We start from the raw sequence: 19,685 nt of genomic DNA, 5'->3' as shown, positions 1-19,685 counted from the left end.
GTCCATCTATCTCTATATATTTGTATACTTTATTTCTCTCAAATATTTAATTTTAGAATACTTAGTATTCTCGCTTTGTTATATTATAAATTTGTTATATTGTACCTTTTTTTTTTTTTTTTATCTTGTACTTATCATATTGAATAAGCATTTTTCAAACTAGATTAATTTTTCTCAAACGATTTCTGTGCCTTAAAAGTCCACCACAAGGGGATTTTGTTTCTTTTCTATTATGCACAGGAGAGGCGTGTGGGGGGTATGGCAGTGGGCAGTATGCACAGGAGAGAAGTGTGGAGGATATGACAGAGGGCAGTATGTACAGGAGAGGAGTGTGGAGGGTATGACAGCAGGCACTATGTACAGGTGAGGAGGATGAAGAAATCTGGGAAGGAAAAATGTAAAGGTTTGTGGAAGGATGTTTAGGGATTGCGTAGTGGTTAAGCGGACCATACATGGATTGAAATTAAGGCAATTAAGCAGAGACCAACCATAGTCGATCTATGTATGGGCTAAGCGGTGCTCCGGACGAATTTATACTTATTAAATAAAAATACCCCTGGAATACACAAGCTTAATGTATTCTAGTAAAGTTAGTCTGTAAACTAAACTAAACTAAGGTCTGTTTTGTTAGTTTATAGCATTAGTTTGTTACTTTATAAACTTCCAGCAGGCCGTGGGCATCTGAAGTCAGACTGTATTTCTTCCTGGATCTGCTCCTTCCAGATCTTGCACATGCTCAGTGCAGCACAAGTGTTCTAATAGGTTTCAGGTCCGGTTTCCATAGCAACTTCAGTGTCAGAGTAAGTTGCCTCCCCTTAGCTATGCAAACCTCTCCTCCTCTCCTCCTCTCCTCCCCTCCTCCCTCCAGGAACCAGAAAATATACTGCATGTACAGCAAGCAATAGTCAAGAAATACAGAAATCTGCTGCAAAAGGTAATAGCTTTAAAAATATACTAATTTGAATATTGGGTATGTAAGTATGCCAGTAACATAATGGGGTTAAAAGCTAAAATTAGCCCTTTAGAATACAAAAAGAGCAAATAATTGCTACTGTAAATTTTACTTTCACTGTTGCACAGTAAAAAAATGAACCCCTTACAGTAGCAATTATTTGTTCTTTTTGTACTCTAAAGGGCTAACTTTTTTTTTTTTTTTTTTACCCCCATGGTGCTTTTTGCAGAAACGCACTACAGTTCATTTAACATGGTTTCCTATGGGACACATTCACATCTGTTTTTTTTCAGCTGCTGCATACTGTATTTGGAAAGGGTCAAGGACTTTTTTTCAATGCAAAACTGCTTTTTTTTTTGGTTCAATATACTTCAATGGAGAAGCTGCAGAAAAGCATATAATGCATTTTTGCAGCAATTTTTTTTTGTTTTGTTTGCAAAAAATCAAAACGTACAGCAAAAAGCACTGCAGAAACAGATCTAAAGCAAACTGCGTAGCCTTATGCTGGTCACACGGATCAATTTTCAGACGAGAATATTCATATGAAAAATCTTTGTATATTTGCTGAATGAAAGAATGTTGTTTGAAAGTCACTTGCTTTTTAACATTCTGTTTTAAAACAAATGTAATTTCTGAACGAAAACCACATACACGGTCTGAAAATTCCTTCAACAAAGTTTTCTATTATTTTTAAATTTTCCCGTCACTGTGGTTGAAAACAAACGTCGATTTGACCCCACTAATGATTAGAAAATCAAACGAACGTTCTTAAAATTTTTCTTTTTGAAGGAAGACATTGTTTTTGTATGGCCAGCATATAATATATTACGGTTCTGTTTGAAAATCTGCAAAACAGTCTAACTTTTTTTTTTTTTTTTTTTTCTTCTTTTCAATAAAAAAAAAATTTGATTTCTGAGTCTGATATTTACCAGATTCAACCTCCTAATAGTATATACATTATGGGGGTCATTTTACTATAGCGCCAAAAAAAATTATCCTGCAGTGCCAAAAAATAGCTCTCAAAAAGGGCCAGAAAGACTTCAACTCTCAGAAACTCAGCGCTAATGCAAATGGAAAACAATGCTATTGCCGGCAATAATGCCTGTCAGATCACATATGCTGGAATAGTGGAAGTCAATGGGGCTCAAACCAAAATCCAAAGTTCTCAGGCTTATATGCAAGTTCTTTGCCATAAATAGTGTTTGGAGACCCGGGTCCTGCCCCAGGGGATATATATCAATGCAAAAAAAGTTTTAAAAACGACCGTTTTTTCGGGAGCAGTGATTTTAATAATGCTTAGAGTGAAACAATAAAAGTGTAATATTCCTTAAAATTTTGTACCGGGGGGGGTCTATAGTATGCCTGTAAAGTGGCGCATGTTTCCCGTGTTTAGAACAGTCTGACAGCAAATGACATTTCAAAGGAAAAAAGTCATTGAAAAGTGCTAGCGTTAGTACCGGCTATTAATGAATTGTCGGTCCCGACAATACACATAAAAGTTCATTGATAAAAATGGCCTGGGTTCCCCCGCAGTGCATTACCAGGCCCCTTGGGTCTGGTATGAATATTAATGGGATCCCCGAACCAAAAAAAAATGGCGTGGGGGGGTCCCCCCAAATTCCATACCAGGCCCTTCAGGTCTGGTATGGATATTAAGGGGAACCCCATGCCAAAATTAAAAAAAAAAAAAAATGGCGTGGGGGGTCCCCCTCAAAATCCATACCAGACCCTTATCCGAGCACGCAACCTGGCAGGCCGCAGGAAAAGGGGGGGGGGGGGGGAGACGAGAGAGTGCCCCCCCTCCTGAACCATACCAGGCCACATGCCTTCAACATGGGGAGGATGTCCCCATATTGATGGGGACAAGGGCCTCATCCCCACAACCCTTGCTCGGTGGTTGTGGGGGTCTGCAGGTAGGGGGCTTATCGGAATCTGGAAGCCCCCTTTAACAAGGGGACCCCCAGATCCCAGCCCCCCCTGTGTGAAATGGTAACAGGTACCTTGTACTCCTACCATTTCACAAAAATTGTAAAAAACAGACACAGCATGGAACAAGTCCTTTATTAAAAAAGAAAAAAAATTCCAGCGATGTAATCCTTCCTCGTCCCGGGATACGGAGAAAGACACCGCCACGACACGAACTGCCTTCATGGGAGGAGCCCGCTGAATGATGCGGGGCCATCCGTGACATGCGTGGGTGACCACACCCCCTCTGATGCAACGGGGAAACACTGCGGAGTTACCCAGTGACATGTACAGGTGACCCCGCCCCCCTCTGATGCTACGGGGGTTTCTGTCCAGATTCCAATAAGCCCGCCCCGCCTGCAGACCCCCACAACCACCGGGCAAGAGTTGTGGGGATGAGGCCCTTGTCTCCATCAACATGGGGACATCCTCCCCATGTTGAGGACATGTGACCTGGTACGGTTCAGGAGGGGGGGCACTCTCTCGCCCCCCCCCCCTTTTCCTGCAGCCTGCCAAGTTGCGTGCTCGGATAAAGGGTCTAGTATGGATTTTGAGGGGGACCCCCACACATATTATTTTTTTTTTTGTTTTGTTCGGGGTTCCCCTTAATATTCATACCAGACCCAAAGGGCCTGGTAATGGACTGTGGGGGAATCCCAGGCTGTTTTTATCAATGAACTTTTATGTGTATTGTCGGGACCGACAACTCATTAAAAGCCGATGTCTTGCCGAGAGAGTTCCCCTGGATAAGGACCCCCCTGTACTGCGCATGCGATGTGCTTGTGCAGTACGAATGACTATAAAGCCGCCGAAAGTCTCCGAAGTTGAACAGCTGATCGTCAGCTCTACAAGGCGCCTGTGCACTACATTCTGTCCTGAGTCCAGGTTCAAGCCCCACCATCCAAGTGGACATAGAGTTAGAATGAAAATATGCCCCACGAGGGGCCCTGTTACAGGCACCGTGTATAGCTGACGCACAGGTGTTCAGCTTTGGCTATTTTCGGCAGCTCGTACTGCGCAAGCGCTGCGCCTGCACAGTACAGGGGAGTCCTTATCCGCCGGGGGGGAACTTTCTCGGCAGAACACTGGCTCTACCACTTTTAAATGACTTTTTTCTTCTTTTAGAAATGTCATTTTGCTGTCAGACTGTTCTAAACACATGAAACATGCACCACTTTACAGGCATACTATAGACACCCCCCAGGTACGAATTTAAAAGGAATATTACACTTTTATTGTTTCACTTTAAGCATCATTAAAATCACTGCTCCTGAAAATGTCCGTTTTTTTAAAACTTTTTTTGCATTGATACATGTCCCCTGGGAGCAGTGATTTTGATTTCAATATATTTATTGAGGTTTTATACAAACAAAGAGCAAAGCAGTAATATACATGTTTCATACATTAGACAGTATTAAGTGGTCGTAGTTCTAACAATTCGTGCTGCATTAACAGGTAAAAGGCATGTAAATGAACAGAATTGAATTAAAACTGGCTAGACATGGGAGGTGATCCTTCATTCCCTCATCACCCCATGTGGGTTCAAGCTGTGATGGGGAGGGAGAGATATACTGCTTCTTTGTAATATCACAGCCGATTAAGAAGACTACAGGCAGAGAGCTAATTGTCTAATGCCTTATGTGGGTGCTGAGTTAACATTAACAATATTGAACTGAGGACAAGGGTAACAGATGTTGCCTCCATTACTGTAGCAGTGTTGGTAGTCTACATGTATCAGTGTGTTCCCTATGATGATGCATCAGGAATACAAAGAGTAAGTGGTCAGAATATCATCATGGACATTATATAGCTTGCATTAATCTATTAATTGTGTTTTATTGTACATATCTTTATACCAGATGGACCATTGGGACCATTCTGCTTGTGTGTTACGTAGACAGCCTTTGCTTGACGCAAATAAACATTCATAAGTACAGTGCAATTGAGTGGTAGTTAAGACTTCTGAGCAAGAAGGGCTCATTTTAGAATGCCAGTTGCGAGTGATGATCAGTTTAGCCGCTAGTAGTATGTGTGTAATTTATACCTCTGAGTGCGTAGGGGAATTTCTCAATTCCTAGGTTTAATATGGCAAGTTCTGGAGATGGATTTATTTGAATATGGGTGACATTTTGAATGAGTTTGAAAACATCGGCCCAGTATTGGGTTAGGAATCTGCAAGACCACAGAATGTGTAAGAGTGAGCCGTGGGAGCCACATTCTCTCCAACACAGTGGTGAATTAGAGGGGTCTATTATGTGCAGGATATGTGGGGTTCGATACCATCTGAAGGTAATCTTATATGATTGGCTGATTTAGTTGCCTTGTATGGTGCATTTCTATTTATTTTGGTATTGGGTTTTAGTGAAGAATGTTTTATTTTTTAATGTTTGGTAGAAAAGTGATATACCTTTTTAATATGTGGACTCTCCTCAAACCAATATTTCAATAGTTGGTTAGGGACGAATTGGAATATGGCAGGGGAATGAATTAGGCAGTGGTTGATTCTAAGGTATTGATAATATTCTTTGTTAGGGAGGTTGAACTCCTTCTGAAGTGTGGGGAAGGATTTAAGTTTTCTGGATTTATAAAGCTCTGAAGCTAAGGTGATGCCTCTCAGTGTCCATGATGAGATGCTGCTATCAGGTGTTAGAAGAGAGATCGTATTTAGTGGGATGGGGATTGGGTTCAGAGATCCCCTGTGTGGTGATTTGAGAGTCAGATGTTGAAAGGCCGCCCTTGATGCTATTACAGTAGGGGATAAAAGTGTGTCTTTCTTGTGCTTGTGAAGCGTGCTCATGATCCAGCTGTGTAAAGTTTTCCCCTGGGACTTGTAGGCTTTCTAAGTTCCTCCATGGATTTTGTGTGTGGGGCGTAAACCATACTTTTACAAGCGAGGATGAATTTGCACAGACATACCATCAAAGAACATGAAGAAGACAGTTTATGCACACCTGTGGGACATCATTTCTCACAACCGGACCACACTATAGAAGACCTCAATGTTTTAGTTCTTAAAGGGAATTTCAGAACTATCCAGGAAAGGAAAACGTTTGAACTAAGAATGATACTACTTTTTGACATGAAAAATAATGTGCTAACGTTTTACGACCCCTCTGTGACTAGTATCTCCCCCTGCATTCTATAGCTCTCCCTCTGTCTTATCTCACTAACTCTGCTGCTATCTTTATTACCATTGATTTGTATGTGTTTGGTTTTCTCTTTTTTTTTTTTTTTTCTTTAACATGCTGCTTAAAAATTTGTGAATCAGTACTGCTTGGACCTTGAAGAAGGGGACACACCCCGAAAGCTTGTCCTGAAAAATTGTATGTTAGTGCAAATAAAAAAAGTATCACGGACAGTACTCAATTTTCTCTGTCACAATTGCACTAATACGGCTACAATCAAATCAAGTTTAAATGTGCTAATATTGTTGCTAGGTAGTAGTCCCTGAGGTTGGGAAAGTCCCATGCTTCCAGCTGCTTTATGTTTAATGAGCTTAGAGTGTGAACATCTCGCTTTTTTTTGCCCTTCCATATAAAGTGGTTTAAAACTGTTTGCAGTTTACGGAAATATGATGCGGGAATAGGTAGGTTACGGAAGAGGTATAATAGCTGTGGAAGCTTAAGCTTCTTGAAGGATGCCAATCTTCCTAACCATGAGAGTGTAAATTTGGCAAGGTGTGCTAATTCGGCTTGTAGAGAGTGGAGGTAGGGGATGAAGTTTTCTTGGAATAGGGATTGAGGATTAGCTGTGAGTTGTATTCCTAGGTATTTAATAGATTTGTCTGCCCAGAGGAATGGGAAACGGTCAGTGAGGATCGATTGGGTAGTAGGGGGAATATTAAGTCCTAGAATGTGGGATTTGGACTCGTTGACCTTATAATAGGAGATGGAGCCAAACTCCTGCAGTGTCGAGTATACCGCTTCTAGTGACGATTCTGGGTCTGACAGCATAAGAATTACATCATCTGAAAATAGGTTGTTTTTATGTTCATCAGTGCCTATTTTTATTCCTACAATGTTTGAATGGGAGCGGATCTTGTGGGCTAATGGTTCCATAAGGAGGTTGAATATCAATGGGGAAAGGGGGACAGCCTTGGCGGGTCCCATTTGATGTAGGGAAGGTAGAGGAGAGCATTGCCAAACAGTAAACCTGAGCCGGAGGGCTTGGAGTAGAGAGCCATTATAGCGGATAATATGTGACCTTGGAATCCAAATTTCTGTAATGTCTGTTGGCGGTATGACCAGTGTATTCTGTCATATGCCTTCTCTGCATCTAGAGCCAGAAGCAGAGAAGGCATTTTCCGAAGTTTGGTGTGGTGGATGATATTGATTATATGCCTTGTGGCGTCTACCGTTTTGTCTCCCTTTCATGAACCCGGATTGGTCCTGGTGAATTAGCGCAGGGAGGATGTCAATAATCCTGCTCGCTATTACTTTGGCAAAAAGTTTCAGATCGTGGTTCAGTAGTGATATGGGGTGGAAATTTTGAGGGGAAGAGGCTTCCTTACCAGGTTTAGGCAGTGTGATAATTAAAGCTTTCAGCATATCCTCAGGGAGGGATGAAGAGATCGCAGCTAAATTGAAAATTGATGTAAGGGGGCCTATTAGAATAGGTGTAAATTGTTTATAGTATTCGGCAACAAAGCCATCAGGCCCTGGTGTTTTGTTAGGAAGGAGTTTGATAGCTTTTGCTATTTCTTGGGTGGTGAATGGGGAGTTCAGAGTTTAAAGTTGGGGAGCGGATAGAGTGGGTAACTCAATAGTTTGCAGAAAAGATATGTCTGAAGGTGTGGGTTGTTTAGTGTCGGGGTCTTCTTTCAAATTATATGGGGAACTGTAATTTTTCTTTAGTGAATGGGTGGTACAAAAAGGGATGGATGTTTTAGTGTGTCGCCCTTTGATTTTCTTGGACAACAGTTTCCCCGCTTTATTACCAGTGGCATAAAGGGTGGATTTAAGACATTTGTGGTTGAATTCAAATTGCTCCAATAATAAGGATCGGAGTTCTAAACGGAGTTGGCCCAATTTTGGTTTTAAAATGATCGTTTCTTTAATGAGGTCATCTATGCACTGTGATCTCTTTTTCTTAGCCCTAGAGCTTAGCTGAATAAATATAGGCCTTATGGGCCGCCCATAATGTAGCATGGTTCGCAACTGAGTCCTTGTTGATGTTGAAGAACTGTTCCAAATGATCTTTTAGAATAGCACTGTAGGGGTCTTTTTGGAGGATGCTAGTGTTCATACGCCAAAGGAAGGTCGGTGAGTGGTAGGACGAGTCTGTGAGAGTGATGCTTACTGGAGAATGGTCTGACCAAGTTATTGAATGAATGTGAGAGGCGGAGATTTTTTGGAGTGTCCACTGATCGGTAAAGAATAGGTCAATTCTGGAATATGAATTGTGACACGGTGAGAAGAAGGTGAAGTCGCGTTCTGACGTGTGCTGGCATCTTCATATATCCTGCAGTTGAAATTCTTTCAGAAGAGGGCCTAAGGAGAGATTACGACGTCTGGATGGGGTGGAGGAGTCCAACTGGAAATCCGGAGTCAAGTTAAAGTTTCCACACAAAAGAAGAGCTCCTTTTTGAACGGTGTCAATTTTATGTTTGAGTTTCCTTAGGCACTTGATTTGGTGGACATTTGGCGCATATACGTTTACTAAGGTGAACAAGGGGTTTTTGAGGGAACACACTAGTATGATGAACCGGCCATTGTGGTCAAGTACCTTGTTGTGCAGTTCAAAGTTTATAGCGGAATTAACTGCAGTTAGGACCCCTCTTTTCTTAGAGTTTGTGCTTGCTGTGAAATTGTACGGGTACTGGCTGTTGGAGCAGATATTTGGAGCTGTGGCTTTGAAGTGTGTCTCCTGAACACACAAAATGTCGCAGTGAGATTCTTTTGCCAGTTTCCAGAGGGAAGACCTTTTTTGCTGGATGGTTGAGGCCTTTAGCATTAATTGTCAGGAATTTGATAGGCATTCTGAACTTGGAAGAGACGGAAATTCCAAAGAGACCTGAGATGTTAGCTTGGTGGGAGTATTGGAGAAGTTGTCTACAAGTGTTAGCACTGTAGTACCTACGCCTTTAGGAAAGTTGTTTGGTGCGGAAGGCCGGAAATGGTGGGCAACAACAATAACACAAAACCAAAACAAAAAAGAACACCAAAAAGAGAAAAATATATAAATCTTTAGATGAGAAAATGGTTGACTGTGAGCCAAGGGGCCGTGCAGACAGCCTTGCAGGAAAGTGCTGTGCACTTACTTGGCTAACTTGTGGGGAAAAAGTACTTCCCTCTGGAAACTGGCAAAAGAATCTCACTGCGACATTTTGTGTGTTCAAGTGGCCTAGTCAGGACATAAGTGCTAGCTTGGTAGGACCCCATTTAGCAGCTGGAAGAGTAGCGGTGACTCTGCGGAAAGATGGACGTCAGGCTGCGGAATAGAGGCCATGCGGTTTTCAGATGGTGCATTTGTACTTTCTGGGATTTTTCCCCAGGAGCGGAGGTGCAACCCTTCATTCAGGTTACAGGTTGTGAATTTGGCCCCTTTGAAAGTGATCAAAAGCTTAGCTGGGTTTATCCATTTGTATGGCAGATTGTGGTTTCTCAAGGCTTTGGTGACTGTATTAAGTTCCCTACGCAGTTGGAGGGTATGTTGTGATAGGTCGGCAAATATTTGGAGGTGCGAGTATGGCTCGGGTAGAGATTTCTCGCTTCTGGATGCCCTCATAAGTTGTTCCTTGACATGGTAAAAGTGTATATGTAAGATCACATGGTATGGTATCAGGTAGGGAAGGCGGTTTCGGCAGGCGGTGGATGCGATCAATCACCACGTCCATATTTTTAAGGTCAGGCAGAACCGCTTTGAAAAGCCCTTTTGCATAGCTTGGTAGATCGTGGGGCTGCACTGATTCTGATATTCCTCTAATTTTTATATTGTTGCGACGTGACCTGTCCTCCAGGTCCGCCATTTTGCACTTGATCCAAGCACAGTCCTCGAGATTCTCCTCGTGCGCATCAACGAGGTCGTTTACGGTCGATGCAAAACCCACTAGATGATTTTCAATTTGGGACACTCTGCCTGAGATTGTGGATATATCAGCGTGTAGACACTTCATAATGGATAACATGTCTGACTGCATAGAGTTCCTGAGGGTGGACAGCATGTCCTTAAGTGTAGTGTCGAGAATAGATTGATCATTTGTAGGGAAACTAGCAAATGGATCAGAAGCACTGCAGGGGTTAACAGCATGTGTAATGCTTAGGCTCACCTCAGGCGCTGCTGTGCTGTCTGTGTCCAGCCTCATCCTTGCCTTCGCTGGGCTGCCTGTTTGTGGAGTGCCTGGATATGAGGTAGGCAAGCCTTGTTCTGGGTTAGTAAGTTCCATAAAAACCTCCTTCTTCCTCCCCATCTGTGAGGATATATGCCGAGAGGGGAGAGATGCAAGCGCTGCAGCCGCGGCGCCATCTTGGATTCGACTGGCGGCCGGCTGATTCATATAGGCTGTTATTTTCTGTGGGTGCCTGTCTCCCTTGCGCTTGTTGGACGACATGCCACACTGCTGGGGGGTGAGGAGATTCCCAGGGTGTAGGCTCTGTCTGCAAACAAGGTCTGGGTAAGCTTGTATTTGTCGCTGAATCCCGGCTTCCACAGAGCTTAGAGCACGTCCATGCTGCTCAGATGCCGGCCACGCCCCCCTGGGAGCAGTGATTTTTAATGATGCCTAAAGTGAAAAAAAATAAAGTGAAATATTCCTTTAAATATCGTACCGGGGGGGGGGGGGGGGGTGTCTATAGTATGCCTGTAAAGTGGCACGTGATTCCCATGCTTGGAACAGTCTCTGCACAAAATGGTATTTTTAAAAGAATAAGTCACTTAAAACTGCTTACGGCTTTAATGTAATGTCGGGTCCCGGTAATATGGATGAAAATCGGTGAGACAAACGGCATGGGTACTGCCCAGTCCATTACCAGGCCCTTTGGGTCTTGTATGGATATTAAGGGGAACCCCGCACCCAAATTAAAAAAAAAAAGGCATGGGGCCCCCAGGCCCTATATACTCTGAACAGCAGTATACAGGCGGTGCAAACAAGACAGGAACTGTAGGTTTGTTATTAAGTAGAATCTGTTTGTAATTTTGAACTGGTACATTTTTAATGTGTTTTTAGCTCCAGCCAAAAAATCTATTTTTAAGCTTTTTGGAAAACATAGGGAAGGGTTATCACCCCTGTGACACTTTTTTTGCTGTCTCTGCTGCTCCTTCAGAAGATTTCACCTCACTTTCTGTCCCAATGACAAATGTTTTTAGAAAACTTGGGGTTTTTAGTGAAAGAGGGATTGGTGATAAAGCATCAGTGGAAAGGAGAAACGTTTTTCCCATATTAACTATTATAAGGGGCGTACACACGGTCGGACTTTTCGACTGGACTGGTCTGACGGACACCGACAGACCAAATCCGGCGGACAATCCGATTGTGTGTGGGCTTCACCTGATCTTCAGCGGACTTTTCCAGTCGCAAATCTGACGGACTTTAGATTTGGAACAGGCTTCAAATCTTTACGTCGTAACTCTCCCGGACCCAGAAATCCGCTCGTCTGTATGCTAGTCTGACGGACAAAAACCGACGCTAGGTCGGCTACTGGCTATCAACTTCCTTATTTTAGTCCGGTGTACGTCATCACGTACGAATCCGTCGGACTTTGGTGTGATCGTGTGTAGGCAAGTCCGTTAGTTAGAAAGTCCATCGGAAATCCATCAAAATTCTGTCAAAAGTCCGCTGGAAAGTTTGTCGGACCAGTCCGGTCGAAAAGTCCGCCCGTGTGTACGCGGCATTACAGGAGAGAGTTTCCCTTCCTGAGGTATATTGAATCTCACTTCCTGTTGTCTCCTTCCGTTTGCAAGTAGGAGTCATTTGTAAGTTGGATGTTTGAAAGTAGGGTCCTGCCCTATATACTCTGCAGAAATTTGGGCCTTAGGTGTTGGTGTTGCCACAACACTGTAAGCCCTCACAGGGCCCTGCTGTGAAATATTAGATCAAGAATTTTAATTGCATGCCCCTGTTGAACAGGGGCAGCAAAATTGGGCCTTTGGTGGTGGTGGTGCTGGTGCCACAACACTGTAAGTCCTCACAGTTACTCTTGGTGGGCACTGGAACAGGCCCTGCTGTGAAATATTAGTTCAAGAATTGTAATTACATGCACCTGTTGAACAGGGGCAGAAAAATTGGGCCTTAGGCACTGGTGCCACAACACTGCAACCCCTCACAGATACTCTAGTTGGAGCGCAGGAACGAGCCCTGCTGCAAAGAATTGCATCAAAAATTGTAATTACACGCCCCTGTTAAACAGGGGCTGAAAAAAATGGCCCTTAGCCACTGCTGGGGGCACCCAGAAACAAAAATATTCTTACAAGCTATCAGCATGATCATTGAGGAGGAAGAGGATAGTCACTCAGCATCAGCATAGGCAGTCTTGAAGGGATCTGACATTTCAAAAAAAATTTATTCAGTTACATCGGCATCAGGTGCTTGGTATCTGGTGGTGATCCAAGACTGATTCATTTTTATGAAGGTCAGTTGATCGACCGAGTCGGACAGGCGCACCCTGTGATCGGTTACAAAGCCTCAACTGTGCAAGCTCTGGCCAGTGATCCATCCTCAAGACCCAGTAACCCAGAGGATTTTCAGTGGGAAAGGTGTCCAAGTCAGATCTTTCCCCTAGGTATTCCTGCACCATGTAAAACGGACGCTGGCGATGGTTGCTGGAACCGATCATACCTTGGGGCTGCCGTCTAAAAAATTGTCTGAACGCATTGGTCAGACGGCCACCTTCTCCACCACTCCTCGGCAACACATTATCCAGGAACAGGTGTTTTGTAACCTCCCAGTCTCTGGAACGCATTGCACAGACCTTTCTGCAAGGCCTCACGAAGATGTTTCATCCTCTGCTCCCTCTGTGATGGCAAGATGAGTTCTGCAACCTTACCCTTGTAACGTGGATCAAGGAGGGTTGCCAGCCAGTAACAATCCCTCTCCTTGATACCACGAATACGAGGATCCTTTCGCAGGCTTTGCAGGATCAGGGAGGCCATGCAGCGTAGGTTTGCTGAGGCATTCGGTCCGGAGTCCTCTGGGTCACTAAGGACGTCATGATCCGCAGCCACCTCCTCAGAGCCATGTACAAGTCCATGGATTTCTTGGGACTGTAAATGATCCCTTAAAGACTACTGCTGATGCTGAGTGCCAGGCTCCACCTCCATGCTGACACAATCCCCCCACCACAATCTGGCGGGCATGCAGGAACACTGTCTGGATAAAGGGGGCCTTGAGAGCTATGGAAGTCCTCCTCTTCCTGCCTCAAGTGCCTATTCCACGCAGTGTTTGCTTCAACAGGTGGACAAGGGGGACAGTGTCACTGATGCATGCACTGCCACTGCTCACCATCCTTGTGGCCTCCTCAAATGGTGACAGGACAGTGCATGCATCCCTGATCATGGCCCACTGGCGTGGGGGGAAAAACAAGCTCCCCTGACCCTGTCCTGGTGCCATAGTCACGCAGGTACTCATTGATGGCCCTCTGCTGCGTGTGCAGCCGCTGCAGCACAGCCAACGTTGAGTTCCACCTGGTGGACATGTCACAGATTAGGCGGTTCTTGGGCAGATTAAATTCCTTTTGGAGGTCAGCCAGCCGAGCACTGGCATTATATGACCGGCGGGTATGCACACAGACTTTCCTGGCCTGCCTCAGAACATCATGTAAGCCCAGGTACCTGCCCAAGAACCGCTGTACTACCAAGTTAAGGACGTGAGCCAAACAGTGCACATGGGTCAGTTGTCCCTGTCGGAGGGCGGAGAGGAGGTTGGTGCCATTGTCGCAAACCACCATTCCTGGCTGAAGCTGGCGCGGCGTCAACCACCTCTGAGCCTGCCCCTGCAGAGCTGACAGAATCTCTGCCCCAGTGTGGCTCCTGTCCCCCAAGCCCACCAGCTCAAGCACCGAATGGCATCTTTTGGCCTGTGTAGTTGCGTAGCCCCTTGAATGCCTACGGAGCAACGCTGGTTCTGAAGACAAAGCACAGGAAGAGGCCATGGAGGAAGAAGAGGGGGTGGAGGAGAGAGGTGTGTCAATCACCAGTAGTAGCATTTTGGAGGTGTGGTGGCGGAACAACCTCCAACACTACTGCACCTTGTCCTGCATCCTTCCCAGCTGTCAGAGTCACCCAGTGCGCCATAAAAGATAGGTAATGTCCCTGTCCGTGCCTGGTGGACCATGCACCTTACCACTGACCGCCCTGTCCAGCGAGGCCAAGACATTGCTTTCCACATGCCGGTAGAAAGCCGGAATCGCCTTCCGTGAGGAAAAAGTGGCATTTGGGAACCTGCCACTGAGGAACCGCACATTCCACAAACTCACGGAAGGGGGCAGAGTCTACCAACTGAAAAGGCAGCAGTTGAAGTGCTAGCAATTTAGCCAAGCTAGCATTCAACCGCTGGGTATGTGGATGGCTGGGAGCGAACTTCTTCTTTCGGGGGTGCAGCAGCTGGGGCAGGGATATTTGCCTGGTACAATCTTGCGTCGGCGTACCGATAGCAGATTGCCCGCAAGTACTTGGCTGTGACACACCTAATTCTACACCTTCATTCCCCTCAGTGCAGGTCTTAGAGAGGACTGAAGGTATAGTGGGGCTGGAGATCCCAGCTGATGAGGAGCAAGGGGAGGTTCTCTTTGTTCTTTGGTGTGGGTCTTTTAGGTACGCTTGCCAACGAACTGCATGGCAGGTCAGATATTTTGGCCACGCGAGATACGCTTGAGACATATGTTGCAAATGGCAGCACTGGGATCTGACGCACTCGTCTCAAAAAAGGCCCACACCAAAGAACTTTTGGAATAATGCGCAGAGACAGCAGCGCCCTGCACATGCGGAGCTCTACGGTGTGATGCAGTCGGTGTGCTGCCCTTAAGCTGGCCCCTGGAGGGCATTTCATCATCATCCATCATCCATCATCCATCATCAAGTTCAGGGGACACCTCAGGAGGACATGGTGGGGCTAGGGAAGAGTGACTGATGCCATTGAGCCAAGGGAAGAGGCTGTGTTGGCAGCTGCTTTGCCAGACAACGTTCCCTGAGCCTGGGTGAGACAGGATGAGGATGGCTTGGTCATCCACTCTACCAAGTCTTCCGTATGTTGCAGCTCAACGAAAAAAGGACAAGCATGTCCCACGGCCACGTGCTGATGAGGATGCACCATGTCCACGACCAGCACTGTTGCCTCTAGACACAGAGCCTGCTTGCCCCGTTTTATTGGCTTGTGACTGTCTGCCTCTCCTTGTTGGCCTTCCAGACATACTAATGGCCTGCACTGCAGTGAGATGTAGCTGCAGAAAACTGGATATATATATAGATAGATATCTCATACATACACATACTGTAAGTGCAGCTAACTGACTCGACCTGCATACTCTATCTAACTTAAATCAAATGACACTATCTCTCTGTCTATCTCTCTCTCCTCCGCCGCCGCAACACACTACAGAAGGCTGCCACGCAGGCAGCCTTACATAGTGTGGGGCGTGTACTAAACCCCCTGAGCCATAATTGGACAAAGCCACCCTGGCTTTGGCCAATTACAGCTCTCTGTACACACGGAGCTGTGATTGGCTAAGCATGCGGGTCATAGTGCATGCTTGGCCAATCATCAGCCAGCAATGCACTGCAATGTCGCAGTGATTTATGGGCTGTGACGCGCCACTCCAATTTGGCGCAAATGGCCCATATCGTTCGCAATTCGATGAACGGTTGAACAGGCGATGTTCGAGTCGAACATGGGTTCGACTCGAACTCGAAGCATATATATATATATATATATATATATATATATATATATATATATATATATATATATATATATATATATATATATATATATATATATATATATATATATATATATATATATATATATATATTTAATAATAATATAAAAAAAAAATGTATATGTACACCCCTCACAGTCTTGTAAATATTTTAATTTTATCTTTTCATGTGACAACACTGAAGAAATGATACTTTGTTACAATGTAAAGTAGTGAGTGTACAGCTTGTATAACAGTGTAAATTTACTGTCCCCTCAAAATAACTCCACACAGCCATTAATGTCTAAACTGCTGGCAACAAAAGTGAGTACACCCCTAAGTTATAATGTCCAAATTGGGCACACAATGTCAATATTTTGTGTGGCCACCATTATTTTCCAGCACTGCCTTAACCCTCTTGGGCATGGAGTTCACAAGAGCTTCACAGGTTGCCACTGGAGTCCTCTTCCACTCCTCCATGATGATATCACAGAGCTGGTGGATGTTAGAGACCTTGCGCTCCTCCACCTTCCGTTTGAGGATGCCCCACAGATGCTCAATATGGTTTAGGTCTGGAGACGTGCTTGGTCAGTCCATCACCTTTACCTTCAGCTTCTTTAGCAAGGCAGTGGTCATCTTGGAGGTGTGTTTTGGGTCGTTTTGTTGGAATACTGCCCTGCAGCCCAGTCACCGAAGGGAGGGGCTCATGTTCTGCTTCAGTATGTCACAGTCCAGTCCATGTTGGCATTCATGGTTCCCTCAATGAACTGTAGCTCCCCAGTGACAGCAGCATTCATGCAGCCGCAGACCATGACACTCCCACCGCCATGCTTGGCTGTAGACAAGACACGCTTGTCTTTGTACTCCTCACCTGGTTACCGCCACACACGCTTGATACCATCTGAACCAAATAAGTTTATCTTGGTCTCATCAGAACACGGTTCCAGTAATCCATGTCCTTAGTCTGCTTGTCTTCAGAAAACTGTTTGCAGGCTTTTTTGTGCATCCTCTTTAGAAGAGGCTTCCTTCTGGGACGACAACAATGCAGACCAATTTGATGCGGTGTATGGTCTGAGCACTGACAAGCTGACCCTCCCCCCCCACCCCTTCAACCTCTGTAGCAATGCTGGCAGTACTCATACGTCCATTTCCCAAAGACAACCTCTAGATGTGACGCTGCGCATGTGCACTCAACTTCTTTGGTCGACCATGGCGAGGCCTGCTCTGAGTGGAACCTGTCCTGTTAAACCGCTGTATGGTCTTGGCCACTGTGCTGCAGCTCAATTTCAGGGTCTTGCCAATCTTCTTATAGCCTAGGCCATCTTTATGTGGAGCAACAATTATTGGGCCCAATTTGAACATTTTCACTTAGGGGTGTACTCACTTTTGTTGCCAGCGGTTTAGACATTAATGGCTGTGGGTTGAGTTATTTTGAGTTGTTATACAAGCTGTACACTCACTACTTTACATTGTAGCAAAGTGTAATTTCTTCAGTGTTGTCACATGAAAAGTTATAATAAAATATTTACAAAAAAAGTGAGGGGTGTACTCACTTTATGTATACATACATACATACATACCCTCCTTTCTCCTGTCGGCCTTCCTTCTTGTGTAACACTTCGGACGGTTCGCGTCATTTCCAGATTTCAGTACCGCGAGCTGGACGTGTGAGGGTCGGGGAGCTCTGTCATTTTTGCTAACGATATCATACATGCATCAGTGTTGCACAGCTATGTGTTTATTTTACATCATTTCATTTGTCTGCTGTGGTTCCTGATAGTTATTGAGGGAATGATCAGTATAAATATTGAGCTGCAGCCGCTAAACTTATTTCTATTGTTGCGTGATCAAGGGCTGTCTTCCTAATTCCTGGTAATTGGTCTGCATTTCTGTAAGCAGATTAGGGGGGTCTCAATAACCATTACCAACTGCCATGTAGGTTGGGATGGGCAGTTGTTTGTTCAAATACATGCATTTGGTAAGGGACGCCTCTTTAAAGCATTTGATAGATTACTTGTCCTCATCAAGGTTTACAAGCTCCAGGTTACATGAAAGCCTGTCTACATGCTCCTTGAGGCAGAGAGGTACAGGTTTTTCCACTCTGACCCCTGACCAAATCAACTATTTAAATAGTACCTCTGACACTACTGTATCACCATCCCCGCAGTCCATATTGCTTGTCATACTGACCACATGCCAAGCATATTTTCTGCGGTATGTTCAGCAGGAAATCGGATTGCAGTTGATTCTATCTGTGCGGTTGCTGCACCAGGGTCAGTCAGATTTGAGTTTAGGCTTTGGCTGATATGCTTGATCATCACATATCATTGCAGCTTTTTTCAGATGTTTGCTTTTTCTGTGTTTCTGTTTCCTGTAGTAACTGCTCAGTTGCAGTCCAGCTCAGGTAGGTGTTGGTTATCTTCTGTCAGCTTTCATTCACATTCAAAGGTCATGGTCCACCGTTTAGGCCTCACGGTTTAAATGCGGGGTCACCCATCACGTTTTGGGTATTATCGGATTGAGATGTTTCATTTTTAATTGACTTGGGGCAATGGCAAGTCCGCTCATCCGTTGCATACACGTTCATGTCACGATCATCACATCAGGTTTTAACCCACGTTGCAGTCACCTGACACAACTTCAGGTTTTTCGTAGGTTGGGGCCTTTGATCCCTGATTTGGGGGTCTGACACCTTTTCAGCCCCACTCATATGTTTTCAGGGTACGCATCGGTCGTCAGGCAGATTTCGTTCACTTAAGTGAGAAGGATTCACGACCATAGGTAAGTCATGACTGCTTATACATTGTTCACTCCAAACGTATTCTGTCCTCAAGTTTCACCACTACAGCATTCACCTATCTCCTTGTAGGTACCACTTACAATGTGATGACCGTTTCTAATTCGCTTGTGTAGTGGCAATTCTCCTCATCCGGTTCTCAGTTAACTTGCGTTAGGCCAGTTTTTCATTTTGTCAAGATGCTTTACGCTATTAGTCATAGTGGAACCTTGACACGTTTTCAGGTTTCTGAAGGCCTGAGTGAGCGTTTTTAATTAACCTGTTGCGCCGCAGGTTACTCTGCTTTCTTTTTGGTATAGGGTATGCTTTTGTTGGCACACCAGGGCTTGTTTATGAGGGGGTGGGGGGGGGGGGGCGTTTGGGGGGAAAAAAAAAAAAAAGAAAAAAAAAAGTGGTTAGGGTCTGGGAAGTCAGTTGGTATGTGGTGTTTGCTTATAATGATTTGTTTTGGTTTTATTTAGGTCATGTCTCAAGCAGCGGACATAGGAGGACTTTGCCTCCATCCCCCCCTTCTCTTTTCAAATAGTTTTTATTAGGTTTTCAACAGTTTATTACAAAGATTACAGAACATAAACATAATGGGCATCTGGATAGCCATTGCTGAATGCCTTAGTACTTTTAGGAAAACGTGTAACATTGAGGATCCTTCAATACAGGAATCAAGTGGCCACAGTACAGCCGGTTCCCACTTGGTAATGGCGCAGCTGCGCACTCCCGGCAACCCCTAAAGGGAGCTAACTGTGCCACAGAGTACACGACAGCACCCACCGCACTGTGATTGGTTTAACCACTGGCCCGTTTAAATTGACAAATTCACTGTTCCTGTTTGGCATATCTAAAAAATTATAACAGAAAACAAACTAAAATAATAAATACGTAAATTATGTACCAGACAGGTATACAAGTGGTCGGTCTACCATTATTCACTAGGATAGCATGTTGCCCATGCATCCCAACAAGATTTAAATTTGGGTAGGTTATGGTTTCTTATGGCGAAATATTTTTCATATGTGTACTGTATTTTAACTCTATTAACTGTGAATAATTAGACATTAGGAGCCATTGTGGATTTCCATTTGGAGGTGATGGTTAACTTTGCTGCTATTAAAACATGGGGGACCAG

At 44.6% G+C, this 19,685-nt stretch overlaps 1 protein-coding gene across 1 annotated transcript in view; it reads left to right on the top strand.

The window, feature by feature from the left end:
* The first annotated feature begins 840 nt into the window (after positions 1–840).
* LOC141143781 (dehydrogenase/reductase SDR family member 4-like) overlaps positions 841–19,685 on the top strand; it is a 136,773-nt gene continuing 117,928 nt past the window's right edge. The window contains exon 1 of the mRNA XM_073629354.1: positions 841–934. The gene's annotated coding sequence lies outside the window, so the exon portion shown is untranslated. The remainder of the gene's footprint in view (positions 935–19,685) is intronic.

This window comes from Aquarana catesbeiana, linkage group LG01, assembly GCF_042186555.1.
Source record: "Aquarana catesbeiana isolate 2022-GZ linkage group LG01, ASM4218655v1, whole genome shotgun sequence".
In the NCBI taxonomy this organism is placed as follows: Eukaryota; Metazoa; Chordata; class Amphibia; order Anura; family Ranidae; genus Aquarana; species Aquarana catesbeiana.
The sequence above is the reverse complement of the archived record's forward strand: the minus strand, read 5'-3'. Positions and strand labels throughout refer to the sequence as shown.